The 20,756-nt window shown below is 36.6% G+C and overlaps 1 protein-coding gene and 1 long non-coding RNA gene across 4 annotated transcripts in view; one reads left to right on the top strand and one right to left on the bottom strand.

Moving 5' to 3' along the window:
* LOC106085256 (protein prickle) overlaps nt 1-20,756 on the bottom strand; it is a 571,237-nt gene that overhangs the window by 81,503 nt on the left and 468,978 nt on the right. The gene's annotated exons all lie outside the window — the stretch shown is intronic.
* Nucleotides 17,654-18,681, top strand: LOC106085260 (uncharacterized). Its single transcript, XR_001220915.2, has 3 exons — nt 17,654-17,758; nt 17,844-18,332; nt 18,394-18,681. It is a non-coding gene; the product is annotated as an uncharacterized LOC106085260 (long non-coding RNA).

Raw genomic sequence — 20,756 nt, 5'->3', positions numbered from 1 at the left:
ATCATCGTCTGCCTTATTATTTAACACTTTGAAAAATTCCTTTTTATCTTCATCAGACACTGAAGATATCTTCGCTGTTTCTTTGTAGTCACATCACAAAGATGATATTACATTCATATGTACATCTAAGAAACGTTTTTCTGCGAATATAATAGCAGGGGACTTAACGTCATGTCAGGGTTTGGATGCGATCAAATATATAAGGGTTCGAAATCTGATGAGAACATTACAAACATTTTTCATGAGCAACTTTTACCATATAGAGTATCTGAAACGAAGTATTACCAAGATTGCATTGGTATATCTATCAAATGAAAGAGCAACGGAGTTGCGGCTCCTGCACGAATGTGGTGATTTTCCGAACATCTTGTTCTCTGTTGAAAAAATTTTTCGAAATTGAGGAAACTCCCAAAATTATCGTGTTTACTTTACCGAGATCACGTACGAGAATTTGAGACTACGAACAGCGAACCGAAGAATTCTGCGCCTCAAGTGGTTGTGGGCAGCTATGGTCGCCTTTCCATCGAGCCTGGCGTCAAAGTAAATGCGACTTTTTTTTGGGAAAACATCTTTGGAGCCATGGTCACGAAAATAGATCATGTTGAGATAGATGGAAGGCATTAGAACAGCGTGTTAGATGTACGATCGATCCGAGGGGATAACATCAATTCGATCATAACCTTGTTGTTGCAAATGTTCGCACCCGTCTTAGTGTGTCGAAAAACGTACGATCTGACACTGCAAGGGAGCTGCATATCGGAAAGCTGCAGACACAACAGGTGGCAATGGCATTCTCCACGCGGATGATCCATTTGCTTGAAGAAAGCATTGCCTGTCCCGATAGTATAGCAGCGCAATGCAAACCATTGCCCACTCCACTCATACCCATTGAATGACCAGTAGTGTGAAAGAGCTACAGAAGTGAAGAATGCGGCATACGCGGCACAGTCAGTAGCAACGCGTCAGTTGAAGGGGCGGTATCGAAAGAAAAGGAGAGAGGAGAAACATCTCTTCCGCAAAATAGAATATGGATATGGAAAGACATGAGTGTGAGCGAATCGAAATGTTTAGGAGCCAGAATGAAGTCCGAAAATTTTACCAAAGAATTTAGCATCAAACCGATGGTTTGGAACATGAAGAAGAAGAATTCTGGTAACTGATACAGATAGTGTGCTTAGATATGGAAAGAACATTTTACCCAGCTGCTAGTGTCAAACGTTAGCGGGGAAAAAGATACCGCGGAAGCAATACCTGTTGATGGTATAAAATGTTTCCCTCCCAGTCAAAATAAGGTCCAAGTAGCAGTGACTCGACTGAAGAAGAACAAAGCAGCAGGAGCCAATGGGTTACCGCTGAACTGGGGAACGGGAAAGGGTACAAAAGAGTATATGCCAACTACACAGCAATAAGTTTATATCCGGCCAGAAAATATTATGCGAGATGCAGGTGTGGGTCCGTCACAGGAAAAAAAACAATAGCAGCCTTTGAAATTATCGAAAGAGAATCAACGAACGTGTGTCTCGCAGTTAACGGAGATAAGACCCTGTACACCCGAGCAGATAGAAAAAATGGAGAAAGTCGAGAACTACAATTTTGAGATAGTCAGCAACTTTATCTACCAATGTACCACCGTGAAAGAGACAAATGACATCAGTTATGAAATAAAACGAAGGATAACAAACAAACAAATAGTTCAGGTGCAAAGCTACCTCTCGACAGACGAAAATCAAACAATACAAGACACTGATACTATCCGCGCTGTTGTATAGCTCCGAAGCATGGGTACTTGCAAAAGCAGATGAGTGTTTGAGAGAAAGATCCATCGTAAAACATATAGACCAGTTTGCATTAATGGAGGATATTGGTGTTAAATGAACCACGATAGCACACAGACAAAAAAATTGAAAAACAACAACTTTGGTTGAAAAAACAACTACGGAAGTTGTTAATTTTCCTGCAACAATTTATTTTGAATCTCAACAACCCAAAGTACAAATTTGTTGTTGAAAGTCACTCTTTGCAAACCAACATATAACAACAACAACAATATATCCATAAGCATGACAAAAAACCATCTATCTACCTGACCTGACCTTCGGGTGGTGGCATTTTTATTTTCTTTGTTCGGGTAGCGCTTTGCCCAGTTCGTTTTACAGCAGCTTTTGGGTTTTTCTCTGTCACTCTCTCTACTATTACCCTTAAAAATGTTAATAATTTTGGTGCCGCAGAGTATTGAACTCATGATCTCATGTTTGGCAGTCTTGCACGCATCCTATAGCCTACCGACATCATCTTCTTTACGATGAAATAAATCAATAAGTACTGTTGCACAGTAATAAGTATCTCAATTAATTAAATTAAAAAAAGGTAAAAGCCATTTTACGAAATTCATATTTCTTATGCCGAATTTTATAAAATAAATTTAATGAACAAAAAAACAAAAACAATTTTTTGACCGATCGGGGGATTCGAACCTGTGTTTGCAAGTCATGCACGGCATGGGAATTTTGTGTTCTACATTGTAGTACGCCTATTTTTACAACTACCTCAACTAAAGAATTTGTTGAAAGTCAACAAAATTTCAATAATTTTGTGTGTAAAGCCTCTTGTAGAGACTTACTTACGTACTTCAACAAATAATGTATTCAATGCTAAAATTTGTTGAGAATTTTAAGTTTCACATACAAATTTGGTAGTTGGTTTTTTCTAAGAGATATTTTTTTCTGTGCATGGTTAAACGCTTCAAAATACCACTGTTTCGTCAATCCAGCCGGCAGCCGGTTGTACATAACGGATTGACAAATTCCGATGGTGTGTCCAAACGGAGAAAGATATCTCGAAACATAGTATCAGAGATTATAGAAGGAGCGTTTGAGATCGAGGCGCTTGGAAATCTATTCTGCGTTCGGCTAGAGGAAAAATTGTTTTGTAATGGGAAACTTAAGTAAAGTTAAGAAAGATAAACAAAGGATAAAAGAAAATAATTGCTTTGCTAATTGAATTGAATCTTGGAGACCACAGTAGAAGTATATGTGTAAAATTTCAGCCGAATCGAATAAGAATTGGGCCTTTTAGGGGCTCAAGAAGTAAAATAGGAGATCGATTTATAGGGGAGCTGCATTAGGCAAAAGACCGATTCAGACCATATTTAACACATACGTTTGAGGTCATGGAAGAAGCCATTGCACAAAATTTCAGCCAATCGGATAATAATTAGGCCTTCTTGAGGCTCAAGAAGTCAAAATCCCAGATCGGTTTACATGGCAGCTATATCAGGTTATCAATCTATCATATCAGGTTACCTATCAAATCGGATAGGAATTGCACCCTCCAGAGGCTCAAGAAGTCAAGACCCCAGATCGGTTTATATGACAGCTATATCAGGTTATGGACCGATTTGAACCATACTCAACACAGTTGTTGGAAATCATAACAAAACACCTCATGCAAAATTTCAAGGAGACAAGATCCCAGATCGGTTAATATGGCAGCTTTATCAAAACATGGACCCATATGGCCCATTTACAATCCCAACCTACACTAAAAAGAAGTATTTCTGCAAAATTTCAAGCGGATAGCTTTACTCCTTCGAGTGTTAGCGTGCTTTCGACAGACAGACGGACGGACAGACGAACGGCCATGGCTAGATCGACTTAAAATTTCATGACGATCAAGAATATATATACTTTATAGGATCTTAGACGAAAATTTCGTGGTGTTACAAACAGAATGACGAAATTAGTATAGCCCCCATCCTATGGTGGAGGGTGTAAAAAAATAGGCACTGTCACATAAAGCACGCGCAAGTTTAGAATGCCTAAAAAATCATGGTCCGCTCTTTAGTTCGTCCATACTGTGCCCGTCCAATTTGCCAAATGTGTCGCCGTTGGACTTTTCCATTCGGGCCATTTTAGAGAGCAAGGTAAAGGTCTACATTGACTGGTTTTGCTAATGTCGTTTTGAAAAACATCTCAACCGTTCACACTAATTGCGATGTTTTGGAAATTGCACTTTTCACACTTCATCATAAATGTTATAGTGCATTATTATTTATATTTAGTTGTTCTTGCTTTCTCTTAAAAATATTTGTTTATTTTATAATGTTAATACCCTTTACTATATTTGTCATTCTGTATGTAACTCCTCGAAATATTCGTCCCAGACCCCATAAAGTATATATATACTTGATCGTCATGACATTTTATGTCGATCTAGCCATGTCCGTCCGTCTGTCTGTCGAAAGCACGCCAACTTTCGAAGGAGTAAAGCTAGCCGCTTGAAATTTTGCACAAATACTTCTAATAAGTGTAGGTCGGATGGGATTGAAAATGGTCCATATCGGTCCATGTTTTGATATAGCTGCCATATAAACCGATTTTTCCGATTTGGCTGAAATTTAGCATGCGTTCTTTTTTTTATGATCTTCAACAACTGTGCTAAGTATGGTTCAAATCGGCTCTTAACCTGATATAGCTGCCATATGATGATGTAGCTGTCATATAAACCGATCTGAGGTCTCGACTTATTGACCCTTTAAAGGGCGCAAATCCAATCCTAAAATTTTGCACGACGTGTTTCGTTATGACTTTCAACAACTGTGCAAAGTACGGTTCAAATCGGTCCATAACCTGATATAGCAGCCATGTAAACCGGTATGGGATCTTGACTTCTTGAGACTCTAAAGGGCGCAATTATTATCTGATTTTGGGTACAACGGCTTCTCCCATGACCTTCAACATTCGTGTCAAATACGGTCTGAATCGGTCTATAATCTAATACAGCTCCCTTGTAAAACGATCTTCCGATTTAACTTTTTGAGCCCCTTAAAGGCGAAATCCTTATTCGATTTGGCTGAAATTCTTCACAATGACTTCTACTGTGGTCTCCAAAATTCATTCCATTATGGTTCGAACCGCACCATAACTTGATATAGCTCCAATAGTATAGCAATTCTTTTCTTTTATCCCTTCCTTTCCTTTGTTTGCCTAAAAAGAGACACCGGGAAAAGAACTCGACAAATGCGATCCATGCTGGAGGGTATATAAGATTCGGCCCGGCCGAACTTAACACACTTTTACTTTATTTTTTTTTGGAAAAAGTTCAATTATTTTTTGTTGACATTATTCAGAACTGTGTTTATTAAGCACAATTTAGCCATTTATTTGGACTGACATGCTTGGAAAGACTCGTTTATGTGGGAAATGAATCGTTTTGCCCCAACAAATTGTAGAGGAAAATCGAGTCGTTTTCAGAGCATTTTAAAGGGAAAACGAGTCGTTTGCTCAAAACAGCTTCGGTCTGAACATAGTATAAGGACTAAACAACTAAAAAGACATTAAGTTCGGCGGGGCCGATATTGGTTACCCTCCACATGGTAGGGTGGTTTCGTCATAGTCCGGTAAAAAATTTATCATATAAACCCACGGTATATATGACAATTATGAGCTCCATATCAAAGCATTCAAAATGTGCTTGTCTTTGCGAATATCTTAGTTTTATAGTGAAAGTTTCGGCGAATCAGCTTCAGTGTTTTGATGAAATATTTTCTTTTGCTCTTAAACTAGTTTTTAACATTAAGCAACTGTAATTGTTAAAAATTTAAAAAAAACAAATTTCGACAAATTTATACAAAGAACCATCTACATTCTGTTTAAATGTTGTCGCTAATTTCTTTTTCGAACTTAATTAAAATCGTTCTTAATTTATTGGAGATGAAATAGGAGAAGATGGTAGAACAGGAGAAGAGATTTCTACGTTATTGCCATTGAAAACTTTTTTCTTTCTTTGTATACTAATTGATATCAAATGACCTAGCGAAAAACGTAAGTGTAATATTAACTTGCTTTGATAGATAAAAATCTGCTGACTAATACTATTTTAGTACATTTTCTCACTTGAGGTGGGTATTAAGTTCGTGTTTCACAGTGGAAATGAATAGTTTTTACGATAACTTTTTGTAGATAAACGATTTTGAAGCAAAAAGACTTTCTGATTTCATTTATTAGGGCATTCCCATTATTTATGATAAAATTTTAATAGAAGTGTTATGTTATCAGTGATATTTTTATTGTTTTTCAAAAAAGTAATCGTGAAAAATCTGGTATTTCACTGTGAAACACGAACTTAATACCCACCTTTTTGTAAATATGCAATTTGACTCGCCGAATTTCTTTAAAGACTTTCGTACATAACACATAAAGAAATCATTATTCGTAAAATCTTTTCATTGTAAAAAGATTTTCGTGGAAGAAAATCAAAAAGTATATTTTAAAATGTTTTAAATTATATTTCACTGTGCTCAAACCTACGGTCAAAGCCAACAGAATCAAAAAACTACTACTAGAATTTTCGTTCCTACATGACTATGGGCTCCATATCAATTGCCTTAAATACTGTATTGTGAATTTAGGAATTCCAAGTAAGAAATGACAATGTTTTATTTGAAATAATTATTTTAAAATGTAAATTAATCTGAGTGATCGTTTCGTTGTTTTGAAATTGTCCTCAAATAATTTATAATTAAATTACTAATTATTCATTGGAAAAGTTTTTCAGACTAACAAGCATAATATTTCATTTAAAGACATTTTTTAAGTAATTTTTTCTACAGATAAAAAATCTATTAAAATAATAAAACGAGGATTAAGAGAAAAATTCATATAGAATTATGTCTTAAAAAATTTTCTGTTAAATGTTTGTCATTCGGAGCAATTCGTATAAAAAAAAATTGGCAAGAAAACTTAAAGAAACTTTTAACAACCTTTCGTTTGAAACAATCACAAAAATTTTTTCTTTTGAAAAAATTGCATTACGATTAGGACTTAAAAAAATACCCAAAAATTGAGCTGACTTAGAAAAATGCTAGCCCGAATTAGGAAAGAGTTATTATAATGAAATTTGGATTGGCGTAAAGTGGACGACTGAAACCAGTTACAACAATTTTTCCCTTCATGTTTTGGGAGAGAATTGGCTTGTCGAAAGTCGGCAATATTTTTTATCCCAAAAATCAAACGAAAAAATTTCCCAACATTCTTAGGAGTGAGATTTCTAGAATCCGTTTTAGTGTCTTGTTGCGGTTTCTATATTAAACAATTAAATTTATGGCAAAAATCCTACTTTTTTGGCAGCAGGTGCGATTTTATGCCAAAATCATTAAATCCAGCTTTCTTCGCTAAAAAGGGTTATTTTTTCCAAAAATTTTTAAAATTCAAAGTATTTAAAAAAAATTGCTACGTCATTATAAACCCTCTAAATTATGAATATATAAAATTTCATCTAAATCGGGCAACGGAATCGAGGGTCAGACGTAATGGGTAAAAATTTTCTCTTTAAAAATATTTATTGAAATTTGTCTTAGAAATTTTTTTTTATGAAAATATTGTTTCGGACAGATAACCATAATAAAAAGTCTTTACATATGTTTATGCAAAATGTAGTTTCGCAAAATGCACATTTTTATTGAAATTTGGCTTTAAAAATTAGTCTCGAGGTTCGCTGAAATTTAGTCCGTAAAAAAATTCATTAGAATTTAATCTTTAGAAAATTTTTTTTTTTTAGAAAAAATTTTACTAAAATGTCTTTAAAAAATATTTCGGAGGTGTCCGGCCCCTGCTAAAGTTTTGTTATTAGAATGTTACGTTGAAATTTCGTCTTTAGAAACATTTAATTAAAGTTTTGTTTTTTTTTTTAAATGTCATTACAATTTTGTCCTTAAGAAAAATAATTTTAAGGCGTCCCTGGCCTCAGCAAAATATATGAAATTTATTATAAATATGAAATTTTTTAATTTTAAAAAATATTACTAACATTTTCTGTTAAGAATAATTTTTTTCTTCAGACAAAATCATTTTGAGTGGGCATGGGCCCGAGCACCCGCCCTCCCCACTAAATCCGAACCGATTTCGAGAAAACTTCTCCAACATTGTGGTAGTCGACGAGGAAAGTGTTGTGCAAAATTTTTGCAAGATTGGTCAATAAATGCGCTTGCAGTGGCTCTAGAAGGGAAAATCAGTCGATATAAATATATGGCAGCTATATTTATATCTGAACCGATTTCTATGAAATTCACCAGTAATGTTGAAAATCATAAGAAAATCCCTCCTACCAAATTACAAAGGAATCGATTAACAAATGGGCACTTTATTATGAGTGAAGATCGGGCGATATACATATATGACAGCTATATCTAAATTTTTTTTCTTTCTATGAAATCAATGAATTTCTATGAAATTCACCAGTAATGTCGAGAGTCATAAGAAAATCCTTGCTGCCAAATTTCGAGAGAATCGATTAACAAATGATCACTGTATTGGTATATTTTTCAAAATCGGATGAACATATATATGGAAGCTATATCTAAATCCGAATCGATTTCAAGCGAAATTGTCATGTATTGTGATAGTCGACGTGGAACACATTGTGCAAAATTTTGCGCTAGCTGTGATTCTAGCAGTTAAAATCAGGCAATATATATATGAGAGCTATATCTAAATCTGAACCGATTTCCATGAAGTTCACCAGTAATGTCGAGCGTCAAGAGAAAATTCGTCCTGGAAAATTTCGAGAGAATCGATTAAAATATTTCCATTTTATTGCATTATTACTGCAAATCGGACGAACATATATATGCGAGCTATATCCAAATCTAAACCGACGGATGATTGCTCACTTTCAATGTTAGGGATTGTTTAACTTTAAGATCCGATGTAGATTTTGAATAATTTTCACGAGTTGCTCGATTTGTATCTTTCCATCAAAACAAAATCCATCATACAAAATTGCAGCCAAATCGGATAATAATTGTTTTCTTTAGAAGCTCAAGAAGTCAAGATCTGTACCGAATTGAACCATATTTAACACAGTTGTTAAAAGTCATAACAAAACACATCATCCACATTTTCAGCCAGATCGGTTTATATGGCTTATACCGGGTTATGGGCCGACTTGAACCGTACTTAGCACAGTTGTTGGAAGTCATTCAAAATTTCAGCCAAATCCGATAACAATTGCGTCCTCTAGAGTCTCAAGAAGTTGAAATCCAAGATCGGTTTGTATATCAGGTTATGGACCGATTTCAATCATACTTAGCACAGTTGTTGGAAGTCAGAACGAAACACGTCGTGCAAAATTTCAGCCAAATCCGATAAGAATCGGTTTATATGACAGCTATATCAGGTTATGGTCCGATTTCAACCATACTTAGCACGTACTTAGAATTGCGCCCTATAGTGGCTCAAGAAGTCAAGATCCAAGATCGGTTTATATGGCAGTTATGTCAAAACATGGACCGATATGGTCCATTTACAATCTCAACCGACCTACACTAATAAGAAGTATTTGTGCATAATTTCAAGCGGATAGCTTTACTCCTTCGAAAGTTTGCGTACTTTCGACATACAGACGGACGGACAGACATGGCTAGATCGACTTAAAACATCATGACGATCAATAATATATGTACTTTATGAGGTCTTAGACGAATATTTCAAGGAGGTACGAATAGGATGATGAAATTAGTATACCTCCATTTAAGTTTTTATTGAATATATATTAGAAGAAGTCAAAGACATTACATTGGGCTTCCACCCTTCGAATATCGCGTTTAAATTGAGTTGGAGCAATTTAAAAGAAAGACAGTTTTGTGACGATTTTCGAAAATGTTTGACGATTTTTACTGTTTTTTTTTCTCAACATTGACGATATATTGCGAAAAAAAAGCCTGGCAGCATTGCCTAGAAGGGGCATTTATTATCTGATTTTACTGAAACTGTGCACATTATAACAAATAAGGTCAGAATAGTAACTTAATCTAAAAAACTCCCAAATAATCGTATCACTCGAATTGATTTTTTAAGCTCCAATGTAATGAAATTAATGTGTTATTAGCTGAAATTTGGCAGGATCCATCCATGGTGAGGGTATATGAGATTGGAACTAGCCGAACTTAACGCGCTTTCACTTTTTTCTTAATCGGTTCTGCTTTGGGGCTACAAAAAGATGTTCACTCCACTAAGTGTTCATTGTACGTCAACATCTACTATACAGTGAAGCGTGTCTTAAGATATTAGAATCTTCTACTTTGGATGGTAGATTGTCACCAGTTCGGAATTGGGAACAACCCAGATTTCCTAGTGTAAATTTATATGGCAGAACTGAATTGGGACACATTTGATCGTCAAACTTGAATGTAGAAATTTCGGAAAAGGAGCAAGAAAGTTGAAGATAGGGAAACTATTAGTAAAACTCCTGTGTAAATGGTAAAGTGATTAAAATAACAAATGTAGTTTTAAAATTCCACTTTGGATTGGTTTTTAACGAGATGAACTAGAAGGCATACCGCAAAATCTCATTTTTGTGATATCACTATGGTCCAAAATGTCCAAAGGAGTTTGATTGTGGATTTGCATTACATAGTAATGACCAATTAGATAGTTAATGAAGGATTTAAACATAATCGTACAATTTGATGTTACATGTTTTTTTTGCACTTTACGCAAAATATATATCTTTTGACTTCTCAAAAATGTTAATTTTATATTTTGGATTTGGTTTAACCTTCGTACAACAAATATTGCCTTCAAATGAACGGAGAGAAGGCAAAACGACGATAAAGAGCTTAAAACTATGAACATAGTAAAGAAGCGTTATGAAAAACCCCATCTTCGTACGTCTTCACAACAGTTAAATTGGATTTTAACAATGAGTTAACCAATCAACCCAACTTAGCCATCAATCTCAAACTAACAACCGCAGCTTACCCATGGCTATTAACATTGAAACGAAGTTTATAATTTTTCTGAAATATTGCCTTAAACTAGTTTTAAGCATGCTTTGTTCAGCACACTGTAAGCAAATCTATCAAAATATAATTATACGGAAAAGAGGCGAAGATGTGTCGAGTGGCCCTGAGGCCAAGTTGGGATATATTTTCAGATACATGTCAATCCATTGCCAAGACCAAAAAATAATTCCGAACTCTGATTCTTATAAATAAAACCGTTTTACTGATCACAGGTACAATTGCTTGAATGATTCTCTACGCATGCGTGCCGGCATATTCACGTACATAAATCGTTTTTAATCTGTATTTAAAGTGTTCTCAGCACTTGTGCAGCATTTTCTTTGTTGTGTTCGCTTTTCTAAGCCATCCCCATTTAAGCGAGTCTTTGGCCGGCCTTTATTGCCACCGCCGCTGCCGCCATCTGTCAGGCAATTGTAAAAGAGCCTAGGGTAGGACTTTGAAGTGGTCCCAACATACTTTTTTATGTTTTCATGTACGTGGTAATATGTCAACATTGCCAGTTGACAATTTGACATTTCCAACTTGAAATTCCTAAAACGTTTTGTTTATAATTTATTTGAATAAGCTCTTTGTCCTCCATTACAAAGAAGAGCTTTGCTCCAAGGTATCGGGGAGATTACATCATGCTCTATCGTGGGGTAAGTCAAGTGGTGGCACTATCTCCCATGATTCATGGTTCGTTTTTGGACCAATGGAATGCTTTCCCATCACAATGTGGAAATTAAAGGATTTATGGATGGTTCTGTAATGTTGGTTAAGCCTCTACGCTATACGGGTCACTTCGAGCCAACACATCCCTCCATTGATTGTAAGGCTTCAAACCAGAAACCTTTACTAATTAAAATTTCCTATGTTGGCCATTCTCAATAACCCAAAGTAAAAAGAAGAGAGGCAAAACTCATTTTCTTGAGACGAGGACAGGCATATTTTTACGCCACTAACAAATTGCAAACATTTAAAAATTATTACAAAAAAAGATGGGTGAGTCAGGGAAGCAGCTGCCGCAACCCTACCTAAGCGAACCAACTTAAGCTTAGGGCAGGCACTTAAATGCGATGTTATTTGTCTTGTCTGTGGCTTTTAGATGCAGGCTGGATCCATACATGCATGCATACAGCCGCACTTCCATCAACACATTGACAAGTGGTAATGCTTATGCTAATGACGACTTATGACGGCAGACGACAAATTAAAGGTTCCCTAATGTCCAGCCACAAACATAAACAGGGGACATGGACGGAGCATCGAAAAGTGCATGCAGAACACATTGTGATAGAATCTGAAATTGCACAGTGATATGGAATTTAGAAACAAGGAATTTGATAACTCTGGAATCTAGACTCCTGACCTAACTCGGCGATTTTTGTTTTGTTTTTTTAGATGTGCATATTTGGAAAATTTGCCATATGTGTTGGTATATTAATGAGATTTTTTTGAGCTCATCATGTGTATAATTTGGATTGGTTTAATTAGAATATTCAAATCAGTCGACATTTGTGCCCCACTCGGTTCAGATTTGGATATAGCGCCCTTATATATGTTCGTTGGATTTGGACTAAAATTGCAATTATATTGCCATTTGTAAACCGATTCTCATGAAATTTTGCAGGAGGGATTCTCTTTATAAGTCTTGATATTATTCGTGATTTTCATAGAAATCGGTTCAGATTTAGATATAGCTGCCGTATACATGTTCGTCCGATTTGGACTAGTAATGCAATAATTTGGTCATTTGTTAACCGATTCAAACGAAATTGGCTCAAGGAATTCCATTATGACTCCCGGTATTGCTTTTGAATTTAATAGAAATCGCTTCAGATTTAGATGCAGCGCCCATATATATTTTCGTCCGATTTTGAATAATACTCAATAATTTAGTGATTTGTTAACCCATCTTCACAAAATTTTACAAGAAGGTTTCTCTTATAACTCTTCTGACGACCGATGTAAGTTTGGATGTGGATGTACAAAATTCGTAAAATACTTTATTTCAGCCCGATATTCTCATGATATCTGATTTAGGGGTGTTTTCGGGGGTGCGGTGACCCTGAAAAATATCAGCATCGTGCTCTTCTCTCAAATGCCATTTATTTAAACCCCATATTGCCATTGGTTTTGAGGGGAGTTTACAGGATGAGGCGCCCCAAACACATGGCCCCAAAATTGGTTATCAAATTTGTTTTCTAATTTCAAATACCTTTAATTTGAGTCCCATATTGCCATGGTCGGTAAATATGTCCGATATAGGGGTGTTTAGGGGGTTGGGGTGGTCCTCCTAGTACTTGGTTCGACAATTGGATATCAGATACGTTTTCTTATCCTAAATACCTTTCATTTGATTTCCATATTGTCGTGATAGGTCTAAATATATGTTTGGTAGGTTTTAGGGTGGGGCGGCTCCCTAGGTACCCAATCCGAAATTTGGATACCAAATTTATAAAGTTCTATTTTCAGGGTACTATATGAGAGCACACATAATTTCGCTTAAATCGCACCACTCATCTCCGAGATCTAGCGTTTCTGAAAATTAGGGTAAGGGGTAGGGTCCGCCCCCCTTCAGATATCAAAAAATGTAGTAACCTATTTTCACCACGGGATCATTAAGCACCATCTGTGAAAATTTCAAGAAAATCGGTTCAGCCGTTTCTGAGTCTATAAGGAACACACAAACATACAAACAAACACAAATTGATTTTTATATATAGGATACTGCTGAGTAGATTTTTGCAAAAAGCCCTCCAGTTAGTTAAACATGAAGTCGATTGGTCCCACTGTACGCTAAAGTTTTGGGACAGGGTAGTTATTTTCCCATAATGTATTTTTCCGCAATATAATGTTAGATAATTGTTTCGGGAGCCAGCATTGTTCATGGTGGTACCGTTATTTCTCATTATACTTCAAATGTAATCCGAGAGTATAAATCTGGGTATCTTCTACATCAGTTTCCAACATCAACACATAGTTTGGTGTGAAACTTTGTACTCGTAAAATCCAAAAAATATCTCTGCAGTGTATTAATTTCTTCAAAATAAGAGGATGCCAAAACTTGAGCAGCATACGTTTGAATGGATCTACCAACAACTAACTCAAAAAACAATTTTTTGTTCTTTGTTAAGTATAAACAGATGCCCTTAAACAACTAAAATAATTAATTAAAAAACAACTAAAATCATTAATTCAATTACAAAATTGTTAAGCATCAACTCTTTCCACATTCAAATAAAGTTGTTGAATTTTTCTTGCAGTCATTATTTTCGGTGTAGGCTACCCATTCAACCAATATTTTCCTTTTACTCACAGTTTCTGCAGAAACCTTTAGTGAGATTTCTATTCTATGCCTGCGTTAAGACAAGTGCTCTTTTTGAAATCAGAAACACGTTCTCCAGTGATATAATGATTGCCAGGGTGCCTGAGAAGATATTACTTAGTCCTCCAGTTGAGTCATGTGTTTAGAAGCGTCTACATATCTTCTATTAACAGGGATGTTGTAGCTCCTTTCAGTTCAATAAGGTATAGTTATACAATACTTGTTATCAAATAGATAACACTAATGCTTGATTAAAGACAAAGCTGGCATATCCTAACGGACCTACTGCGAAATACTCTTGTGGAGCATATTAAAAACACATCGTTTACAGCATATATTGCTTAACTTATTAAATTGAAGACATGTTTTCACTATTGAGAAGTAACCAGCCATATTTAGTGGGGAAAAAAACATTCTATTTTTTTATTTCAAAAACATACTAATTTTTTATATGACTATCCCACTGTTAGCTTTAAAACGTGAAAGAAATAAAAGAAGATGAATAAAATGCAATGACCTTGGAAAATATTCAACGCAAGTGTTCCCTTAAAAATGCTTCAGAAGGTGAGTGCAACCAACATTGGCTTTGGAACATGTGGATTTGGTTTCTAAGAATTGCAGCTATGGCTTGAAGAGGTAACAGGTCTCTGTGGCTTCAAAACATACAAATGCAACCGTCAATACTGGTCATATGTCATAAACGTTCAAGTATTTGTGTACTTCTGAACACTTGTTGTGGCCATGACCATGTGAATATTAATTCACGTATAAATAGAAGAAACAACTGGTAAAGCGCTTTACGTGTATGCACATTCGTATTGAAAAAAAAGAAGAATACGCTAATAATAATTCATACTTTGTGCATTATCATCTTCAGATACCACTCTAACGCTTGGGTCATTTGATTTTTATATTTTGTACTTAGCGTTTAATAAGCGCTTGAACAGTTTTCTTTTTGTTTAATTTCAAAAGACATAAGCCAAAATGTCACTTTAAATTCCAAACTTAGTGATGATCTTGATTGGCTTAATGTTCATAATTTGGTTTCATCAAAACCGTACAATCACAAACTAAATTAATTTGCGAATAGGTCTAAAACCTGATACAGCTCCCATCTAAACCGATCTCTCGATCGGCATTAGTGTTTCGTTACGACTTGCAACAATCGTACCAAGTATGGCTGGTTTAAAATTCTGATTTCTGCCTGATTTGTTAGAAATTTGGTATCTAGACATTTTTGGCAGAATCCATGGTGGTGGGTTCCCAAGATTCTGCTCGGCCGAACTTAACACGGTTTTAAATTTTATACCCACCACCGAAGGATGGGGGTATAATCATTTTATCATTCCGTTTGCAACACATCGAAATATCCATTTCCGACCTTTTAAAGTGTATCTACTGTTGATCGTCGTAAAAATCGAAAACGATAGCCATGTCCATCTGTCTGACTGTCTGTCCGACAGACGCACTGTGTCTGTCTGTTGAAATTACGCTACAGTCATTAAAAATAGATATATTGAGCTGAAACTTTGTCCATAGGCAGATTAAGTTTGAAAATGGATTTCCGAGCGATCACGGAATCGACTGTCTGACCGTATTATGGTCAGACAGTCGAAAAGAGATCTCATTAACTGGGTACTCAATGTAGACCCCCCAGGCTCACTCTGTCCCCCAGCTTTGAACCATGGGTGTAACATGATCTTCCAGACGGCAATACTAGGGTTCCGTCAGTCCAAGACTGTGCCGCTGGCAGCGGTGCCTTGCACTCGACCTCAAGTTTCGTCTCAGATATATGATCGGAAACCTCTTCGCTTGTTTTCAGGTTTCCTATTGTCGCCTCGATTATGTCGCGATGATATATATTTGGATATAGCCGATTTCTCCCGATTTAAAGCATGGGTAATCACTCACACGTCTAATTTTTTATATGAGAAAACAAACAGTTTGCAAACGACTTGTGTGATTAGTTCAAATTTTTTGAAAATGACAGCGAGACGCTTTCATATTTCTCAGTGCACAGCGAGTTATATCTCATATCTCACTGTAGCAACGAAGAATTCGATATATAAATACTGTCAAACACTGAATTGTGGTTGTTTTTCAAAATTATCTACTCAACAGCAACTTGTTCGGTTTACTCTATCTTCAGTGTCTCGCTCTACAGTAGTCTTGAAATACAACATCATGTAGGTTCAGCATTCATGAGTTCAGTAAAAACAGTCATCAATGAATGGTTTTGTGTAGGCTTTTGATTCGTGTTCTATATCGTTCAAATCGGTCTATATTTCGATATACCTGTCATATACATATACCGATCTCCCGATTTAAATTCTTAGGCCCATAAAAGGTGAATTTTTTAACCGATGAATGTCGTACAATGAATTGTGTTAGACCTTAACCTAACCTAACCTTCTTGAAAACGGTACGGATCGGACTATAATTACTAAATATAGGTGCTATGGGATCATAAATGATGAATTTTTCACTGTATCATGATGAAAGATTTTTAATATGTATATCCGAGTAGGTGGGTATCCAAAGTTCGACCAGGCTAAACTTAATGCCGTTTTATTAGTTTTAAATTTAAGTTTTTTCCAATTTTTCAGTATTCGCATTCGGTTCACAAATTGAGGATATTTGAAATATGACGTTTTCCCTTGTCTTAACTTACATATAAACAGGGCACAAACTTTAAACCGGTGTTCTACATTTATCGAATATTGTGGAACTCAGTATAATATACTGATCTAGTTTTGAGCAAAATCGGGCAACAAATGCGGCTGTTATTAGTAAAATACCCTCAATCGACAGATTAGTCTATATGGCAGCTATATCTAAATATGGTCGAAGTGGACCATATTCGAGTTGGGAAATGGGGATATAAAGCAACTCACTGTTCTGAGTTTCAGTCGATTCGGGCAATAAATGAAGCTTTTATAAATATATCAAAATAATATGAAAATATGATGGTGGTGAATAATTCAACGAAATCTGCAAGTTTTGTCTGTTGAAAATGGAAAAGCATATATGAATGTTGTTTTAGCGAACATAGGACCGTTGTTTTAACAAATATTTCAGTTTGCTACTTTAACTTACAAAATCTACTGTTCAACTGCAAAATCTGCAAAACTATTGGCACATATTACCGCTGAACTGACAAACTATAGTTGCTGCATTAGCAAACGAATTTGCCTCGTTTGAGACGATACATTGAATGTTGCTGAACTGCTGTTTGCTGAACCATATTTATTATGAATATATTTATAGTTATTTTTACTTAAAGACTCGGCTGCCAAAAATAGGTCTGTTAAATTGAGAAAAACTTGATTCGATCACACCTCATTAATATGAGTGAAGTCTCCCTGTTCGAGGGCAGATTTCCAAAATCATTTTCAAATATAATGCATCACTTAGAGATATGCCACCGAATTAGTGATGAGCATTTGGCAGTTTGCTTATAGACACTTTCTTTAATAATGTTGTCATTTCATCTACTGTTCATTTATTTAAATGTTTTTTTTTCATGATTTCGATTGAATCGAAACAAATCGACCAAGTATACGCATAATATAGAATAACTTTGAAATATCAATAATAAACATTTTCAAGATTTACCAGAGAGCATGAATAAATATCTTCTAGATTGGTGTGTAAGTAACAATTTTCTAAATTGATTATTTTGTTTAATTCCGAATGTTATTCTGCACCCTAACGTCTTCCAATCTTTTGTTAAAGTTCCTGGAGATACGAGAACCTCTGTGGAAGAGCATGAATCGTCTTCGGATTATGATGTAAAGCTAAGGAACAAAACAAGATTACAATGCAATTTAATATGCATATCAGTTGCCACAAAACATAATTTACAATCAATCGACACCGTCCTTGTCTAAACTACGGAGGAGGAGAGGGGCTGGAATGCCGCACTACTGTGCAATTGGTTTTATGCTTCCTGTAAACAACTCATCCATAACTGAGAAAGATATTAACGGTGGCTAAGGATAATGCAGGATGGTGTAATGGAATTCGAAACTTATCAAAATGCTTCCTCGTTCGATTGCACATAGTACCGCCGCAAAGGTTGAGCACTGAATATGCCGGTCGCTTTCCACAGCATGTGCCCATATAGAAATGAAGACAAATGTTAACATAAATGCGTAATGCCATAGCATCGCCATGGCCCATTCACTCTATGAGTCTGTCCTGCTTTGGTTGACGTGGAAACTGGTACTATTTCAATCTTTTTGGAGTCGTTTTGTTTTATTTTCTTTATTTCTCTTGATGCCAGGTTTTATCTTACCTAGCCGACTCTTAGCAGGCGGGGCTGTGGCAGAAGGTGGTTTACTTGTATGTGGTCGGTTCAGATATCGGCCAGCTTGAAATTGTTGAATAATAAATAAGAGTACGTGAAATGAAAATGGAAAGTTAAATTTATGACTTTGTCGAAGATGATGTTGCTGCAAACCGAAGCCATATACACCAACAGCGCCATTGCCGATATAAGCTAGCTCGACAAGGAGTATCTGTGTGTGAATTTCTTCGCATGTTAACTTCGTAGCGAAGGGAGGTGGAAACTATCTTGGAAATACACACGTCCGCTCTATGGCATAGAAATAAAAAAGAAACTTCAAAACTGAAGACATCAACACACAAATAAAATTAGTCATAAAGATTAAACATAACGCAGGACTACATTAAAACAAGTAAAAAGGTATTAAGTTTGGCCGGCCCGAACTTTGGATACCTACCACCGCGGATATATATATTAACCACCTTTCGTCGAATACGCCATATTAGATATATCCAGATATAGTCCGATCTCCACCATATTCAGGAAGGCTATGCAAAGGACTAACACAACTCATTGCACCAAGGACTTAAATCAGGAGATGCGTATACATATGTATCTGAAAGCTTTACCCAAATAAAGACCGATCGGAACCATATTGAAAATGAATGTCGAAGAGCCTAACACAGTCCAGTGTGTCAAATTTCAGCGAAACCGAATAATAAATGTGTTTTATTTTCCCAAGAACTTAAATCGTGAGATCGGTATATAGAGCAGCTGTATAAAAAAACGATCCTAACCAAACTCGGTACGAATGTCGAAGGGCCTAACAGAACTTATTGTGCTGAATTTCAGAGAAATCGGTTAATAAATTCACCTTTTAAAGGCCTAAAACCTTAAATCGGAAGATCGGTATGTTAAACCGGGATATCGAGGGGCCTAATACAACTCGCTATACCAAATTACAGCGAATTCGGCCAAATAATACGGCTGTTTATGGGCCCAAGACCTTAATTGAGAGATCGGTCTTTATGACAGCTATTTCCAAATCTAGACCAATCTATGCCAAATAAAACAAGGATGTTGAGGAGCTTACATAACTTACTGTCCCCAATTTTAATGAAATCGGACAATATACGCGCTTTTCATGGGCCCAATACCTTAAATCGAGAGATCGGTCTATATGAGTCGTTTTCATTCCCAAGGCGAGGAAATCGGGACACTCCCAAGGACTTTAGGCCGATCAGTTTGCCTTGAAGACACTAGATAGACTGTTGGATGCGTACATCAGGGATATTCTTGACCCATCGTTAGCAAGCGGGTGCAAGCATGCCTACACCAAGAATCGTTCAGTTGATAGACGACTTCTCTTGGGCGGTTATTGGGTTATCCCGCTCTTTTAGCTTTTGATTATCAATGGGATTCTCTGGTCCTTCGAGGAGAAGAGAGTGAAAGTGGTCGACGCCGTCATTTTGGCGGTCGCTTCTTCTCTACTTTCACGGATATCCATCGGCACACGCACAGAGGAAGCTGTCGAGATGGGCGAGAGCCAATGGTGGGCAGGAGTTGGGAATTAGCCCAAGTACGGTACACTGGATATAAAATGCTGTGGGGTCGATCCTCACCTATGGCGTTTTTTTGAATTTCGGGCATTCATTGGTTCTGCGGAAGGCCGCTGGCGTTGGGCGACTTCGTGACTTCCCGGGGATGGAGGTTTGGTCTGGGGCGTTCTGCCATTCTTTCTACTATGACGAATGTGCTGACTCGGCATGGGCTGGCATTTTGGGCTGCAAGCTTGTTACAAAAGCTGTTCCTTTTCCATTGCATGGTTTCTTCACATGATACGACGGGACTCACGGAGGCACTGGAATCTGGGAATAATGAGATTGATCGAAGGCTTATCATTACATAATTAATGGTAAAGGAAGTCTTGAGGAGCTTCAAACCATTTAAGTCACCCGGCCTGATGGAATATTTCCCGAGTTACTACAGAAGAAGGTGAACTATCTGGCGCCCCAACAGGCCTGGAGGCAGTTATGTGGCACTAAAGGCCTACAGGCCTATACGCTTTACCTTCATTATTCTCAGCACAATGGAATGCATTGTTGATACCACGATAAAGAGCAGGACATCCAGCGAACTACTCAAATACAAACAGCATGCCTATGTCAAGGGAGATCGGTGAAGACTGCCCTGCACGATATTGTGCATACAATAGAAGAATCCTTCGATGCCAAGACGTACAAACTGGCGATATGCATTGACATCGAGGGGGCTTTTAACAATGTGCCGATCGAGAAGGCTTACGGATATTGGTTAATGGTAAAGGAAGTCTTGAGGAGCTTCAAACCATTTAAGTCACC

This window comes from Stomoxys calcitrans, chromosome 5 (genome assembly GCF_963082655.1).
Source record: "Stomoxys calcitrans chromosome 5, idStoCalc2.1, whole genome shotgun sequence".
NCBI classification, from domain to species: domain Eukaryota; kingdom Metazoa; phylum Arthropoda; class Insecta; order Diptera; family Muscidae; genus Stomoxys; species Stomoxys calcitrans.
This window is presented reverse-complemented; position numbering and strand designations above follow the sequence as displayed.